Source organism: Rutidosis leptorrhynchoides, chromosome 3 (genome assembly GCF_046630445.1).
Source record: "Rutidosis leptorrhynchoides isolate AG116_Rl617_1_P2 chromosome 3, CSIRO_AGI_Rlap_v1, whole genome shotgun sequence".
Classification (NCBI taxonomy): domain Eukaryota; kingdom Viridiplantae; phylum Streptophyta; class Magnoliopsida; order Asterales; family Asteraceae; genus Rutidosis; species Rutidosis leptorrhynchoides.
Window position 1 is genome coordinate 440,989,253 of NC_092335.1, and position 17,811 is coordinate 441,007,063.

The window sequence follows — 17,811 nt, forward strand, 5'->3', positions numbered from 1 at the left end:
GTTCGATGGAATGCTCGTAGAGGACCCGAGTTCACCTGGGAGCATGAAGATCAGATGAAGAAGAAATACCCGCATCTATTTCCAGAAGATTCGTCAACACCTTCAACAGCTTAAAATTTCGGGACGAAATTTATTTAACGGGTAGGTACTGTAGTGACCTGAACTTTTCCATGTTTATATATATTAATTGAGATTGATATTTACATGATTAAATGTTTCCAACATGTTAAGCAATCAAACTTGTTAAGACTTGATTAATTGAAATATGTTTCATATAGACAATTGACCACCCAAGTTGACTGGCGATTCACGAACGTTAAAACTTGTAAAAACGAAATGAAGATATATATATGGATATACATATGGTTAACATGAGATTATGATAAGTAAGTATCTCCATAAGTATATTAACAATGAGTTATATACATATAAACAAGACTACTAACTTAAGGATTTCGAAACGAGACATATATGTAACGATTATCGTTGTAACGACATTTAAATGTATATATATCATATTAAGATATATTAATATATTATAATATCATGATAATATAATAATTTAACATCTCATTAGATATAATAAACAATGGGTTAACAACATTAATTGAGATCGTTAACTTAAAGGTTTCAAAACAACACTTACATGTAACGACTAACGATGACTTAACGACTCAGTTAAAATGTATATACATGTAGTGTATTTAGATGTATTAAAATACTTTTGGAAGACTTCAAGACATATATCAAAATACTCATACTTAACGAAAATGGTTACAGTTACTTTTCCATTCTTTTCTTTCATCAATAATTCTAGTCGTATTCTTACCCGTATTATACACAGCTTCAAAACGTACTTACTATGAGTATATACCAATAGAAACTAGCATGGAATTCCACTCTTGATTATGTCATGTATGACTAATCAATTTTAACTTCTACCATGAGCTAGTCAACTAACTAGAACTCCTTTTAACCCCACTCACCACTCACCAATTACCACTCATCATTCACTCCATTTCACTTCCAATTCTCTTTCTAATTCTCTCTCAACACACACACACTATTATGAACGTATTTTTCCAGTAGTTAATCATCATCTTCATCAAAAATCACTTCAATAATCAAGCTATAATCATCATAGGAAGAACACTTCAAGAACACTTCAAAAATCCCTTCAAGTTTACTAATTTACTTCCAAGCTTTCTAATCCATTCCAAGTAATCATCTAAGATCAAGAAACCTTTGTTATATACAGTAGGTTATCTTTCTTATTCAAGTTAATATTCATATTCAAACTTTGATTCAATTTCTATAACTACAAACTATCTTAATTCGAGTAAAAATCTTACTTGAACTTGTTTTTGTGTCATGATCCTACTTCAAGAACTTTCAAGCCATCCAAGATCCTTTGAAGCTAGATCATTTCTTGTCACTTCCAGTAGGTTTACCTACTAAACTTGAGGTAGTAATGATGTTCATAACATCATTCGATTCATATATATAAAACTATCTTATTCGAAGGTTTAAACTCGTAATCACTAGAACATAGTTTAGTTAATTCTAAACTTGTTCGCAAACAAAAGTTAATCCTTCTAACTTGACTTTTAAAATTAACTACACACATGTTCTATATCTATATGATATGCTAACTTAATGATTTAAAACCTGGAAACACGAAAAACGCCGTAAAACCGGATTTACGCCGTCGTAGTAACACCACGGGCTGTTTTGGGTTAGTTAATTAAAAACTATGATAAAATTTGATTTAAAAGTTGTTATTCTGAGAAAATGATTTTTATTATGAACATGAAACTATATCCAAAAATTATGGTTAAACTCAAAGTGGAAGTATGTTTTCTAAAATGGTCATCTAGACGTCGTTCTTTCGACTGAAATGACTACCTTTACAAAAATGACTTGTAACTTATTTTTCCGACTATAAACCTATACTTTTCTATTTAGATTCATAAAATAGAGTTCAATATGAAACCATAGCAATTTGATTCACTCAAAACAGATTTAAAATGAAGAAGTTATGGGTAAAACAAGATTGGATAATTTTTCTCATTTTAGCTACGTGAAAATTGGTAACAAATCTATTCCAACCATAACTTAATCAACTTGTATTGTATATTATATAATCTTGAGATACCATAGACACGTATACAATTTTTCGACCTATCATGTCGACACATCTATATATATTTCGGAACAACCATAGACACTCTATATGTGAATGTTGGAGTTAGCTATACAGGGTTGAGGTTGATTCCAAAATATATATAGTTTGAGTTGTGATCAATACTGAGATACGTATACACTGGGGCGTGGATTGATTCAAGATAATATTTATCGATTTATTTCTGTACATCTAACTGTGGACAACTAGTTGTAGGTTACTAACGAGGACAGCTGACTTAATAAACTTAAAACATCAAAATATATTAAAAGTGTTGTAAATATATTTTAAACATACTTTGATATATATGTATATATTGTTATAGGTTCATGAATCAACCAGTGGCCAAGTCTTACTTCCCGACGAAGTAAAAATCTGTGAAAGTGAGTTATAGTCCCACTTTTAAAATCTAATATTTTTGAGATGAGAATACATGCAGGTTTTATAAATGATTTACAAAATAGACACAAGTACGTGAAACTACATTCTATGGTTGAATTATCGAAATCGAATATGCCCCTTTTTATTAAGTCTGGTAATCTAAGAATTAGGGAACAGACACCCTAATTGACGCGAATCCTAAAGATAGATCTATTGGGCCTAACAAACCCCATCCAAAGTACCGGATGCTTTAGTACTTCGAAATTTATATCATATCCGAAGGGTGTCCCGGAATGATGGGGATATTCTTATATATATGCATCTTGTTAATGTCGGTTACCAGGTGTTCACCATATGAATGATTTTTATCTCTATGTATGGGATGTGTATTGAAATATGAAATCTTGTGGTCTATTGTTACGATTTGATATATATAGGTTAAACCTATAACTCACCAACATTTTTGTTGACGTTTAAAGCATGTTTATTCTCAGGTGAATACTAAGAGCTTCCGCTGTTGCATACTAAAATAAGGACAAGATTTGGAGTCCATGTTTGTATGATATTGTGTAAAAACTGCATTCAAGAAACTGATTTCGATGTAACATATTTGTATTGTAAACCATTATGTAATGGTCGTGTGTAAACAGGATATTTTAGATTATCATTATTTGATAATCTACGTAAAGCTTTTTAAAAATTTATTTATGAAATAAAGGTTATGGTTTGTTTTAAAAATGAATACAGTCTTTGAAAAACGTCTCATATAGAGGTCAAAACCTCGCAACGAAATTAATTAATATGGAACGTTTTTAATCAATAAGAACGGGACATTTCAGATTTTACAATAATATATATACTTTGAGTTGTGATCGAGTCTGAGACATGTACACGGGTCACGACACGTATTAATTAATTCGAATATTATATATTAAACTATATATAAATTATTGAATTACTAACTGTGGAATACCAATATTGGACAATTAAAATGAATTAAAATATTGATTATAACATATGAAACTAAACAATTCTTCAAGTTTGCCACTTGATTTCATCTTAAACCTCATTTGTACCTTGACGATTACAATCCGCGTTCAAATCTTTCATGATTCTTGAAAAAACCTCAATCGAGAGGATGAACCAACCGCACTTCATCTACGGAAGGAAAGATTTATGCATATAGTTATACACCTGAAAAACTCTCAAAAACTGAGTAAACGTTTCACACGTAGTTGTGGTAATTCCTTTAACGTTATTATTACCGAAAATAATATTGCGATTCCTTTTCAAAGTAGCAAATTTTGTCACAGCTCCAACAAGACAACTTCGACTTTTCACTCAGTCTATCTTTATTATAACCTTGATATATAAGTTTGTTTTTCGTCATCGTTACCGAGGAACCGTTTATATTTCACCACATTAGCAGTAAACTTACCAACAACTTCGTTGATCTTTGACTTTTCGAAAAATCATTATATTTGTTCATTAAAAACCTATCATATATCCACCCGCATCTTGTAACGAGAACTACCATACAAATTATCAGGAATCAGCAATCGGTACTATGAAAAATTGCAGCATGCCTACATCAACAGCTATATGTATATATATAACATTTATCTCCTAGAATTATGATCTTCCATTCTGAAATTCTGAAAAGCACTCTAGTCTACGAATCAGTTCTTTGAAATTTTGAGAAAGCTGATAAAGCAGCGAAAACTGTTGATGACTATAACAGTCAAAAGTATGATGATAAAGTATGGAGTGTTGGAAACGCTCAATAGAAAATTTAGTACCAAAAAGCGGATTGTGCGAAACTATGAAGGAGGCAGTGGATAAAAATCACAAAGAATAAATCTGCCTTCAAAGAATCCAAATGATTCAGTATCTACTGAAGTCATTAACGAATATCTTGCTCTTGACTCTAAACCTGTACGGGCAAATCTTCTTCATCATCCATCGATATTAGAAATTCTAAAATATCATCGTATCTTTCTTTATTAATATTCTCAATATTTCTGAGGATATCTTCATAACTATTCTTATCTGAAATCAATTATCTCTTCGCGTTATCTGTATTACATCATTAAGGAAACTGTTTAGTTTCTATATTCTGTAAAACTTCGAACTTAAAATATGAATGATATTGAAGTAGTGTTCGGGACTGAAGCTTGAGTTAGTATAATATAATGACACTTGATCAACGTGATTATATTACAGTAAGTCATGCTGAGTTTCTAAATGGAACGTGATGATTCACATGCCATACCGTCATCATGTGCCATGTTACACGACTCTTACATTCTACCTAATCTCCAAACGTACCAAGAACATATTTTCTTAATAGTTCTATCTTTTATCTTAAATTCTGGTAATTTAACCAATCAAGATCATGCTATTATAATTTCACTCTTAGAACATTAGTCATGTTCATTCGAAACTCCATACTTACAAAATTCTGGACCATTATTCGCTTGACTTAAAGTCGGAAAGAGAAAATAAAAGTATGGAACTCCAAAATATAAAGGGAACGAAGAGGGTGGATTTATAGAGAAACATCCGATCGAGCAATCGAAATAGATTATTGCATTTAATCAAAGGAGATCTTAATTTTCTTATTCGCCGAAGAATCAAATCTTTTAGATTTCGAAGATTTTCTTTAAATCCCTTGAATTCCGGAATTTAACCAAGAAAACGTCAAAAGTTAAAACAAAATTTTATTTATTCATTTCACTCTTTCGTGATAGCTTCATTCGTGCTCGTCAAATAATCGAATTTATTCATATTACGCAATGATGATAAAACTCTACTTATCAACTCATATTCGTCATGAAAACATTTTTATTGTTAGCCATGACCACCTTACTCAAATTTCGGGACGAAATTTCTTTAACGGGTAGGTACTGTGACGACCCGAAAATTTCCGACCAAATTTAAACTTAATCTTTATATGTTTCGACACGATAAGCAGAGTCTGTAATATTAAGTCTCAAAATTTTGAACTGTTTACATAGATCTATTTATACCTTTGACTATTTCCGACGATTCACAAACCATTGCTGTAAATAAAAATAATTATATATATAAAAAAATATAATTAAATAAATATAAATATATAAATAATAATTGAAAGTAATATAATATAATAAAATCAAATAGGTAGAATATGATACAAAGTAATTAAGTGAAATTTAAAGTGAATCTATATATATATGATTTCATTTATAATTATTATATGTATATATATATATATATATATATATATATAATTTATAAATAATAATTAATCAATAAAAATTATCATATAATATTATATGATTATTAAATATTACATAATTAATAATAGGTTATTAACAAGTTAAAATATAGTTGCTATAATAAGATTATTATTACTTTCATTAATATCCGTATTAATTATATTATTATAGATAATATATAAATATGAAATTTAGTGTATCTAAATTGTTATCTTTACTAATAATATTATTACTCTCATTACTATTATTAGAATAGATATTTAATATAAATATAAGTTTATTTATTATTATGTAAAATACATAAATATGAAATTTGATACAATTGTTTGTTATATTGTTATTATTATTATTAATATTATTGTTATTATTATTCATATAATAATTAGTAGTAAGATTACAATTTTTAATTATTATTAATTATTATTAATTATTACTATAATTATTATTATCTTTATCAATATTATTATTATTAATATCATTATTATTATTATAGTTATTATTATTAAAAATTGATACAATCTATTATTATCAGTAATAATAAAATTTATTATAATTTATAATGATTATTGAATCATCATTATTATTTATTATTATTAATATAATTATTATTAATTAGTATTATTATTATTTATATTTATTAAATATATGAATTAAAGGGAATTCGTACGAAATTGGTTTTCCATCACAATCTTACTGTGTGATTTTTTGTTTTCTGTTCTTAAAGTGATTGCAAAACGATTTCCATTACAGATACAACAAATGTGTTAGGAATCGTACGCATTCTTTTTATTTTTATTTATTTTTCATGATTGATAAAACATGTAGCCACTCAATCGACCATAAAACAATCGAATTAACCAATGATTGAATTAAACCATTCGACTATCCATCATCACTATCAAGTATAACCAATATTAGCTTTCATCAATTGAAAAATTAAACAAGAAATTCAAGAAACCCATCGACACCCCTGTTCTTGAAAACTTTTTACCAAAAGCTCGGATTCAAATGAAATCTTAAAATCTATTAATGAAGTTTTGTTAAGAATCCTCTAACAAAACTTTCTGCAAAATTTCCAATCCGAATTCCATTTAACGAATTCTAATTTCTCGAGTCAAAGCTTCGTTTAAAAAGTCAATCTATTTGAATTTAGATCGAATTCAAATTGTCTGTTAAGATTTGAGTCTAATTAATAATTTTCAAGGTTTCTGCAAATGATTTACTACATACTTTGTGTAGCAATCATAATCTAAAACTGGTTGAATTTTAAAATCGAATTATCTGTTCTTGAGTTCATTCGCGATTGCAGATACATAAATATTTTTTTGTTGTTGTCTGTTGAATAAAAGTTTCCACAATAGTTCAGTTTCGTTTCAATCTCCATTCTTAATCCAAACTCTAACTCACTATGTTGATTGAAATTTGCACTAGTCGATTAAATTGGGGAAGATGTAGAAGAATAAGGGAAATAAAGAAATACGGTTTATATATATTTTGTTCCTGATTTAAATTAGAAAAACAATCACAGAGCAGTGGTCCGAGTGTGGTTGGGTTTAACGAGAGGTCGCGGGTTCGAGCCTCGTCTAGGGCATTCTTTTTAGAAAAAGCTTTCAAAGGGTATACACTTTATTTTTATTTCAATTATTATTATTATCATCATTATTATTATTATGATTATTGTTATTAGTGTTATTACTATGATTATTGATATTGTTGATATTATTATTATTGTTATTATAAGTATTATAATAGTTATTATTAGTATCATAATAAGTGTTATAACAATTATCATTATCATTACTAAAAGTATTATTAATGTTATTATTATTAATTTATCATTTAGTACTACTATTATTATTATTATGATTATGATTAGGATCATTGTTAATGTTATTATAAAAAAATAATACAAGTTATTACTATTTTCACTAATATTAGTATTAGTATCATTTTTGAAATTATTAGTATTACTACTATTATTATTAACATAAGTACCATTTTTAACAATATCATTATTATTATTAGTATTATCAATATCAAGAAAATTATCATTATTAATAAATCATTATCATCACAACTATTATTTTTGTTACAGATAAATATTTTGTATCTAAAATATACTTAATACATATATTATAATTATATTAATAGTTTATATAACTATATATAAAATGTATTAACATTATTTATATAAATACTTATATATATATATATAACAAATTAGATACTTTTAATATAATACTAAATATATATAGATATTAATATAACTATATTAATCACTTTAGATATATATATACAAATAAACATATATAAAACTTAATTTAAGATAAAATATAGTATATGATTTTAAATGGAATTTAGTATAAATTTTATATAACTATATACAAATGATATATATGTATATATATATATACATATACATATATATATATATATATATATATATATATATATATATATATATATATATATATATATATATATATATATATATATATATATATATATCAAAAGCATATTTAATACATATAACATAACAAAAATTTATATTTTTATATAGCAAATTGAATATAAGAAACATATATATATATATATATATTTGTTCGATTACAACTATGTATATTAATAAATATACAAATGATATAGGTTCGTGAATCCGAGGCCAACCCTGCATTGTTCAATATCGTCATATGTATTTTTACTACAAAATACAGTAGGGTGAGTTCATTTGATTCCCTTTTACTCTTTTACAATATATTTTTGGGACTGAGAATACATGCGCAACTTTTATAAATGTTTGACGAAATAGACACAAGTAATTAAAAACATTCTACGAATGAGTTATTATAAGTACACTGGATATCACCCCTTTATAGTCAGGTAATCTAAGAATTAGGAAACAGAGCTCCTAATTGATGCGAATGCTAAAGATAGATCTATGGGCACTCACATGCCCCAGTCAGAGAATTTGAACTGCTTTACTACTTTAAAATAGGTATACAACCGCCAGCTTTAAAAGATATGATCTGTTTGTGAGGTGTACACAACCTTCATATTTAAAAGAGTGGCCTGATTGTATGTCTTTGCATGACCGTGCGAAATGCCGATATGCGGGGGATATTCTATATGCATCTTGTTAAGGTCGATTACCAGGTGTTTGTAGTTCGTATGAATGACTTTTATCTCTATGCCATACGAAATGCCTGATATGAGATTATGTTTATGAAAGATATTAAAAATCGTGAGGCAACCTACGGGGGAGAAAAGGATACGAACCTACTCTGCTAAGTATTACAAAATATGGTTTTGTACACTAGATAGGTGTACTATATTTAAATCTCGTGGTCTATTAAAATGATGAATTTTATTGTTTATGATAAACTAATGAACTCACCAACCTTTTGGTTGACACTTGAAAGCATGTTTATTCTCGGGTATGAAAGAAATCTTTCGCTGTGCATTTGCTCATTCTAGAGATATTACTTGGAGTCATTCATGACATATTTTAAAAGACGTTGCATTCGAGTCATTGAGTTTATCAATATTATTATTAAGTCGTTGATAGTTTGATATATTATGAAATGGGATGCATGCCTGTCAACTTTCGATGTAATGAAAGTTTGTCTTTTAAAAACGAATGCAATGTTTGTAAAATGTATCATATAGAGGTCAAGTACCTCGCGATGTAATCAACTATTGTGAATCGTTTATAATTGATATGGACTTTGTTCAGATGGATTAGGACGGGTCATGAAAAATATGGTTAAACGCTGTCCTGAATAAGGCTATAATAAAGGCCATTATTGGGTATAATGTAAAGCTCGTAAGAGACACGTGTATGCAATATAGGATTGGTTCCTCCGAAATGTTTGGAGTTAGATACTTTTGAGCTCCTCGATGAATGAATAAGATATTTGTGTGGCCATACCCAGATGTAATTAAGATAATACTTAATTAATTTGGTGATATAATTTAGTTCTAAAATCGAGAAATAAAATTGTTAAACAAATGAGAATGACCGATGATCCATATCTCAAGTTTAGCTAAAGTATCTGAAACAAAGGGACACATGACATTTAACACTTACCATAAGCAGTTTCGAGAAACTAACCTTACGTGGATTTAGGGACAATGGCCTGTTGCTAGACGGTATCCATTATTTGTATAGTTACTTGTTATTGTACCATGCACAAGTGGGAGTCTGTAGGATTAATGTGCAAGGTACAACATATGACTATATGGCTAAATTCATTTGAGCCTTTGGGGTCACACATATATACACCTAGAAGTCAAACGTAATATATATATTATGTATATATATTACTTAAGTAACAAATAAATTAGAATACTTAATTTTGAATTAAGTGTTTGATTGAGATTGATAAATTAATTAAATGAAAATTCATTAGCAATAAACTTGTTTGTTGAACAAGTTAAAATTAGATATGGAAAATATATTTATTTCATTACCTACTCCAATTATATATGTTGGTTTTGGGTTCAGTGACCAACTACACCACTGAATACAATTTGTGCAATAGTACATATTTGACTAATATGTTATTTTTTGTTTAAAAAATTAAAAATGAAGAAAACGGGAATCGGTTCCAACATATCAAGTATTATATATATATTGATTATGGTGTTGAGAGTACTACACTAGTTTTCACATGATAAGATTCTAAAATAAGAAACCAAATTTTTTTTCTTTGATCACTGCGTACGAGTTAAACAAAAACAGATTAACATCATGGTTTTGTGATTCTTTTCGAACCATATACGAAGTATTAATTATTCATTGTCTCGGTATAATAATTTGATTATTATATTACGTTACTTGAGGTTTGGACTAGCATCCATTGACGGTCGTTTGAAGTGTAGTGTGGACTATCCAAAGAGACGGTCATACTATTGATCGTAAGTTTCTCTCCTACAATCCGTTTATTCAGGAAAGGTATATCGTTTACTCACTTTGTGAATTTATATATTTTGACAATTATTAGTGGTGTAACTGGATCTAATGGAACCGTCAATCGTGTGCATGTTTTGTAATATAGATTATATTTACTTTTAACTGTCCGCTGCATTATCTGAATGAAAAGTACACACGGTTTTTCATCAGGCTCAACTTGTAAAAGCTTGTACGCATGAAAATCCTACACTACGGCCAAGCATGAGATCCATTGTGGTTGAATTGATGACTCTTTCATCATCCATGAAAGACCATGATGTTGGCTCCTTTTAAGAAAATCGGAAACTTGCGATCCTAGATGGCATATAAATCATATATAGGTTGAGTATGGATTAGATGATGTCATATCTACACCCGTATCTGCATCCATATATATTTAAAATTTTGTTCATATATATACATATATGTAAAATTAAGCGGGTAGTGCGTGAATATATACCAGTTAAATATAAAAACAAATGTAAAATATTTCTATATGAAGTCAAAAAAAAAAAGTATTTTGAGTATAATAAAAAAAATATAGCATGAGATACTAAACTAACAATAAAATGTGTATATCATTGTTGTCAGTCACAAGAATGTGTAACTATGTGAAATAAAATAAATATGCATTTCAATTTGATTTCTATTATTAATGAAAGTTTGTTTGGCAAAACTAGCTGGTAGCTGATAGCTAGTAGCTGACAGCTGCTAGGTTGTAGCTGGTAGATGTTAGCTTTTAACTTTTTCCCTCCCTAAAAAAACTTTAAGCTCTTGCAACCAAACGGAATTTATTATATGATAGGAGCTTTTTCATAAATGGTGAAAGCTCCTAAAAGCTTGTTGCCAAACATGACCGAAACAAGTCCACATTATAACATTGTGTACAATAACATTTTAATATTTTATGGTATATATGTATGTGGACATGCAAATGTATATGCATATATATATATATATATCTATAACATTTGTATATTTGTATACATGTATATAAGTATTATGAGTAATAATAAATATGTTTATGAATGAATTTTTTTTTATCTATATCCAAATCATTAATCATCCATATTCACTATTCATTCATATCCACCATTAAACAACTGAATCGGGTGAATGATATCATGTGACTATTGCCATCCGTTGTCATGTATGCCATCAATCATGTTTGTTTCTTAATCATTTCCCTTCTTTCTTTCTTTTTTTGGAATGTGCAAGTGTAATGTAAAACAAGCAAAAACTGTATCCTCCCATTTCAAGAACTAAGAGCAACATACAAGCTATTGTCATCTCATATACTTGGTTTGCCTTTTGTGACCGTTTTTTACCCTTTTCTCTAATATGCTTCTAATGAGGTTCAAACGTGAGACCTCAATCAGGACCGAACCACTAGAACTAGGCAGATGTTGGGATGGTTATGTATTTTGATGACGTGTTCTACTTATGTACATTAACAACTGGTCACACAAACTGTTTCTTTATTAATGCAAAATATCATGGCCAAACAGAATTAACAATTAAATTGGATAACTTGTGTATACTTAACACAAAAATAGACGTAGCTTATTTCTTCAAAATAATAATCATAACTCCCCAAAAACTGACTATCGACCAACTACATATATAGTCTACCATATACCACGTGACTTTAAAATATTAAAGATATACATGAAATTTAAAACTAGACTCCTACTAGACTTGAAACTCCACAATTTGTTTCTTGTTTCCCACGTGTAAAATGTCCATCTATTCTTCCAGGATCACGTGGTCTTAGCTTAGGCCAAAAGTGAACATCTACAAAATAAGCATTTAAAGTTGTTGGGCTTGTTGCATGATTTGAGCCTTGAATCATAATTCTACCTGCATCATCCTCTCTTTTTTCGAAAAGACTCATCCTCGAGTCTACAATATCAAGAACGGTAACATCTAAATAATTCTGAAGAACTTCACGAATAATGTTTTCTTCATTGAAAGAGCCAAATATTACAATAGGGAAACGGTCCTCAACACCAATATTTTTCAAGTCCGGATCAATGTTTTTGAAATCATCTTCCAAATCAGCATCTTCACAAGAAAAAAAATTTAACATCTTCACGGAAGGAAATTTTACCCTCTTCATTGGACATATTGGTGTCTTTGATAGTAACTACCTCCAAATCACTTTCATAATCAGATTCAAAAAAAAAAAAAAAAGATACCTCACCATCAGTATCATAGATGGGTTCGGTATCATAGATGGATTCTCCATCTTCACCATCTGTATCATAGATGGGTTCAGTATCATAAATGGATTCTGAATCGATTCTTTCTGAATCGTAGCGCACAGGGAATCGTTGTTGGTTCAGTTCCAACTCGACGATTCGCTTATATAATCGTTCAATTTCTGTGTTTCGAGGGTCTTCATTGCCTCTTTCGGCGTGTCTACGATTATCTCCATCGCTGCCTCGGTCGGCGATTCTGCAATAGCCTCCTCGATATCCTCCACGAAACATTGTTTGGCCAAAACCTGAGCTCTAGATACCAAATATTGGAAAATATCGTGGCCAAACAGAATTAACAATTAAATTGGATAACTTGTGTATACTTAACACAAAAATAGCAGTAACTTATTTCTTCAAAATAATAATTATAACTCCCAAAAAACTGACTATCGACCAACTACATATATAGTCTACCACATACCACGTGACTTTAAAATATTAAAGATAAACACGAAATTAAGATAAACATGAAATTTAAAACTAGACTCCTACTAGACTTGAAACTCCACAATTTGTTTCTTGTTTCCCACCTGTAATGAAAGGACCCGTTTATATACATTATAAACGATTCACAATAGTTGATTACATTGCGAGGTATTTGACCTCTATATGATACATTTTACAAACATTGCATTCGTTTTTAAAAGACAATCTTTCTTTACATCGAAAATTGACAGGCATGCGTACCATTTCATAATATCCACTATCCAACTATAAATTGATTTAATAATAATCTTTGATGAACTCAATGACTCAAATGCAACGTTCTTCGAAATATGCTATGAAAGACTCCAAGTAATATCTTTAAAATGAGCAAATGCACAGCGGAAGATTTCTTTAACACCTGAGAATAAACATGCTTTAAAGTGTCAACCAAAAGGTTGGTGAGTTCATTAGTTTATCATAATCATTTATTTCCATCATTTTAATAGACCACAAGAATTTCATTTCCAGTTCTCATAAATATACGTCCCATGCTTAGAGACAAAAATAATCATTCATATGGTGAACACCTGGTAACCGACATTAACTAGATACATATAAGAATATCCCCTATCATTCCGGGATCCTCCTTCGGACATGATATAAATTTCGAAGTACTAATGCATCCGGTACTTTGGATGGGGTTTGTTAGGCCCAATAGATCTATCTTTAGGATTCGCGTCAATTAGAGTGTCTGTTCCCTAATTCTTAGATTACCAGACTTTAATAAAAAGGGGCATATTCGATTTCGATAATTCAACCATAGAATGTAGTTTCAATTACTTGTGTCTATTTCGTCAAACATTTATAAAAGCGCATGTATTCTCAGTCCCAAAAATATAAAGGGTAAAAAGGCAAATGAAACTCACGCATATAATTATTGTAAAACAGTTACTAAAGCATTTGCATGTATTCTCAGCCCCAAAAATGTAAAGAGTAAAAGGGGATCAATGAAACTCACCATACTGTATTTCGTAGTAAAAATACATATAACGTCATTGAGCAAGTGCAAGGTTGGCCTCGAATTCACGAACCTAAATTAATTATATATATTTATGTGTTGGTCAATATTTGTCTAACAAATTAGGTCATGTCATAGTGTACCACAATCCTAATGCTCGAGACTAGTATGCAAAAGTCAACAAAAGTAAATTTGACTCAAAATAATTTTCAAAAGTCTATACATGATTAATATATAGTTTAAATATCGTCATTTTATATTTTTAAATATTTTTAAAAGATTTATTAGAGTAACTAATATAATTTATTTATTAATAAATAAAATTTTATATTAAATTTATATAATAAAATATACTTTTATATATATTAAGTAATAAAATTTATAGGGTTCATTTAATATCATAAAGATAATATGATATGTATTATTAAAGTAAGTTATTACACGTAGTAAAATATGTTTGTATTACATATTTATTTGATTAAATAATATCTATAATGATAGTAAGTAAAAGTTGTATTATTTTGTAATAATAATTATTATTATAAAAATATCAATATTTATAATTACTAAGATGACATTATGATAAAACGATAATTCTAATTATGATAACTTTAATATTTACGATAATTTTTAATATTATCTTTAAAATAATAATTCTATTTAAAATAATAATAATAATGATATTTTATAGTAACAATGATATTTCTATTAAAATAACAATTTTTGTTAAAATGATAGTTTTAATACTAACGATACTTTTAATAATAATAGTAATGATAAAAATAATAAGAACGATAATTTTATCTAAATCAATATCTTATAATATTTTAATTTCATCATGATACTCTTACTCATTATTTTCTAATCATTTCGTTTAATAGCTTTTAATCGTCTTTTATATCTTGTTCATAATAATGATAATAATAGTAATCAAAATAATTAGGTGTTACAAATATTTGTTTTAATTACACTAATATTAATAATGATAGTTACTATAACATTATTAACGATAATACTAATAATTATCTTAATGATAATATAGTAATAATAATAATAACAATAACAATAACTATTTTTAAATAATGATATATATATTAATAATGATAATAATAATAATAATAATACCAATAATAATAATAATAATAATAATTGGATAATAATAATAATAATAATACTAATTATAACTTTAACGATAATAACGATAGTAATAATAATAAAAATAACAATTTTTAATGATAAATTCTTTTATTGATAAAGATAATAATAATAATAATAATAATAATAATAATAATAATAATAATAATAATAATAATAATAATAATAATAATAATAATAATAATAATAATAATAATAATAATAATAATAATAAGATAAAACTAGAACGACGATAATAACGACGATAATAATAATCATTTTTAATAATAATACAAAAATTCGATGGACTATAACTTCAAATCCGTTCATCGAAATCATTCGATATGTAAATGAAAAGTTCTTAATTTTTCACTAGCTTTCCAACGACATGCATATCTTATACCTTATCTCAGTCGCATATATAACTAATTCAGGATTTAACATAACCTAACTAAAGGCAATATTAAAAGTACAAACATGCATAATCCTTTATACTCGAGCACTAGTCAGGGATACACTATTAGTATGTAAAAGTTAAATTATGAGTACTCACGTATCAATATTGAGATTCAATATTGCAGGAAAGGTACGTAGACGCAACGGAGATGATAAACACTAGTTTGACTCACGAGCAATACTCCCGAACCATACCCATAACCTTCATAGCTATAACCCATAATTTCCTTAGCTCTATCCCGCTCGAAAAACAATTTCGAAATCACTCGGACATCACTCCGTCGCAATATTTTATGTACACTAATAATATCTTGAAACAATAGGGAGTAAATATATATATGTAAATCGATTGAGAGAGTTTAGCGAAAAATATTTTCAAGTTTCTATGAAATAATGAAACCTATTGAATTCTATTTATAATAGATTTTTGAATTATTAAAGTGAATTATTAAAGTATGAATTATTAAAGTGAATTATTAAAGTATGAATTATTAAAGTGAATTATTAAAGTATGAATTATTAAAGTGAATTATTAAAGTATGAATTATTAAAGTGAATTATTAAAGTATGAATTATTAAAGTGAATTATTAAAGTTAAAGTAAAGTAAAAATAAAGTAAAGGTAAGTTTAAGTATAGTAAAAGTATAAAACTATGTACGTATAATATGTGTATAAATATATATAATATTAATTTAAATCATTATATATATTTAATATAAATATCGTTATCTTTATCATACTGGTTAAGTAATGAGTTGTCAAAAGTGGTTCTAGATATTTATAAAAGTTATATATGTTTTAATAATAATGTTCTTTTTAAACTGAAAACATTTTTGTACGTTTGAAACTAAATCAAATAAATATGATAATTTTTTTTTCCAAAACTAAATATATTTAAGAATCATTTTGTTTAAAGGTTAAAATAATGGAAATCGTTATATCATAAAACATTTTAGAAAAGTAGAATCATATATATTCATAATAGATTTCAAGTTTTTAAATTACAGTCTGTTGGTGAAGCATGCGATAAAGTTCAAAGGTTAAATAAATGTATGAAATTATTTTAATAAAAAATGTCGAGTTACTTAACTTGTCCATATCCAACATCTAAGTTATTTACACTCCACGTTCTTACTTATAAATCACTTTACCATTTTCCGAATGTTGTCAAAAAGAATAGATTTCTTAAATCAAAGTGGACCTCATAACATAGACCCGTAATCATATCACAATGTATCTGATAAATCAATCATTTGATATTATCTTCTAATTCCATCGATAAATATATTGAAACAAATACGTTCATGTAAAGTATTATACGTTTAATACTTTATTAATATTCTCAAGTAAAAATATATATATATACATATATATACATATTTATTTATATATAACGGTTCGTGAATCGTCGGAATTTGGTCGTGGTTATAATGAATGTATGAACACAATTTAAAATTCTTGAGATTTAACTTAACAAACTTTGCTTATCGTGTCGGAATAATATAAAGATAAAGTTTAAATTTGGTTGAAAATTTCCGGGTTGTCACAGTACCTACCCGTTAAAGAAATTTCGTCCCGAAATTTGAATGGGATGGTCATGGCTGATAATAAGTATGTTTTCATGACGTACACGAGTTGGAATTTTGAGTTTTATTATCATCAAGTAATATAGATAAAGCAATTTGATTTTTGTGAAGAGTACGAGTAAAGTTATCACAAAAGAATGAAATGAGTAAATGCAC

At 27.6% G+C, this 17,811-nt stretch overlaps 1 pseudogene; it reads left to right on the top strand.

The window, feature by feature from the left end:
* Positions 1 to 11,104, top strand: part of LOC139901514 (lysM domain receptor-like kinase 3) — a 153,575-nt pseudogene extending 142,471 nt beyond the window's left edge.
* The last annotated feature ends 6,707 nt before the right edge of the window (positions 11,105 to 17,811 follow it).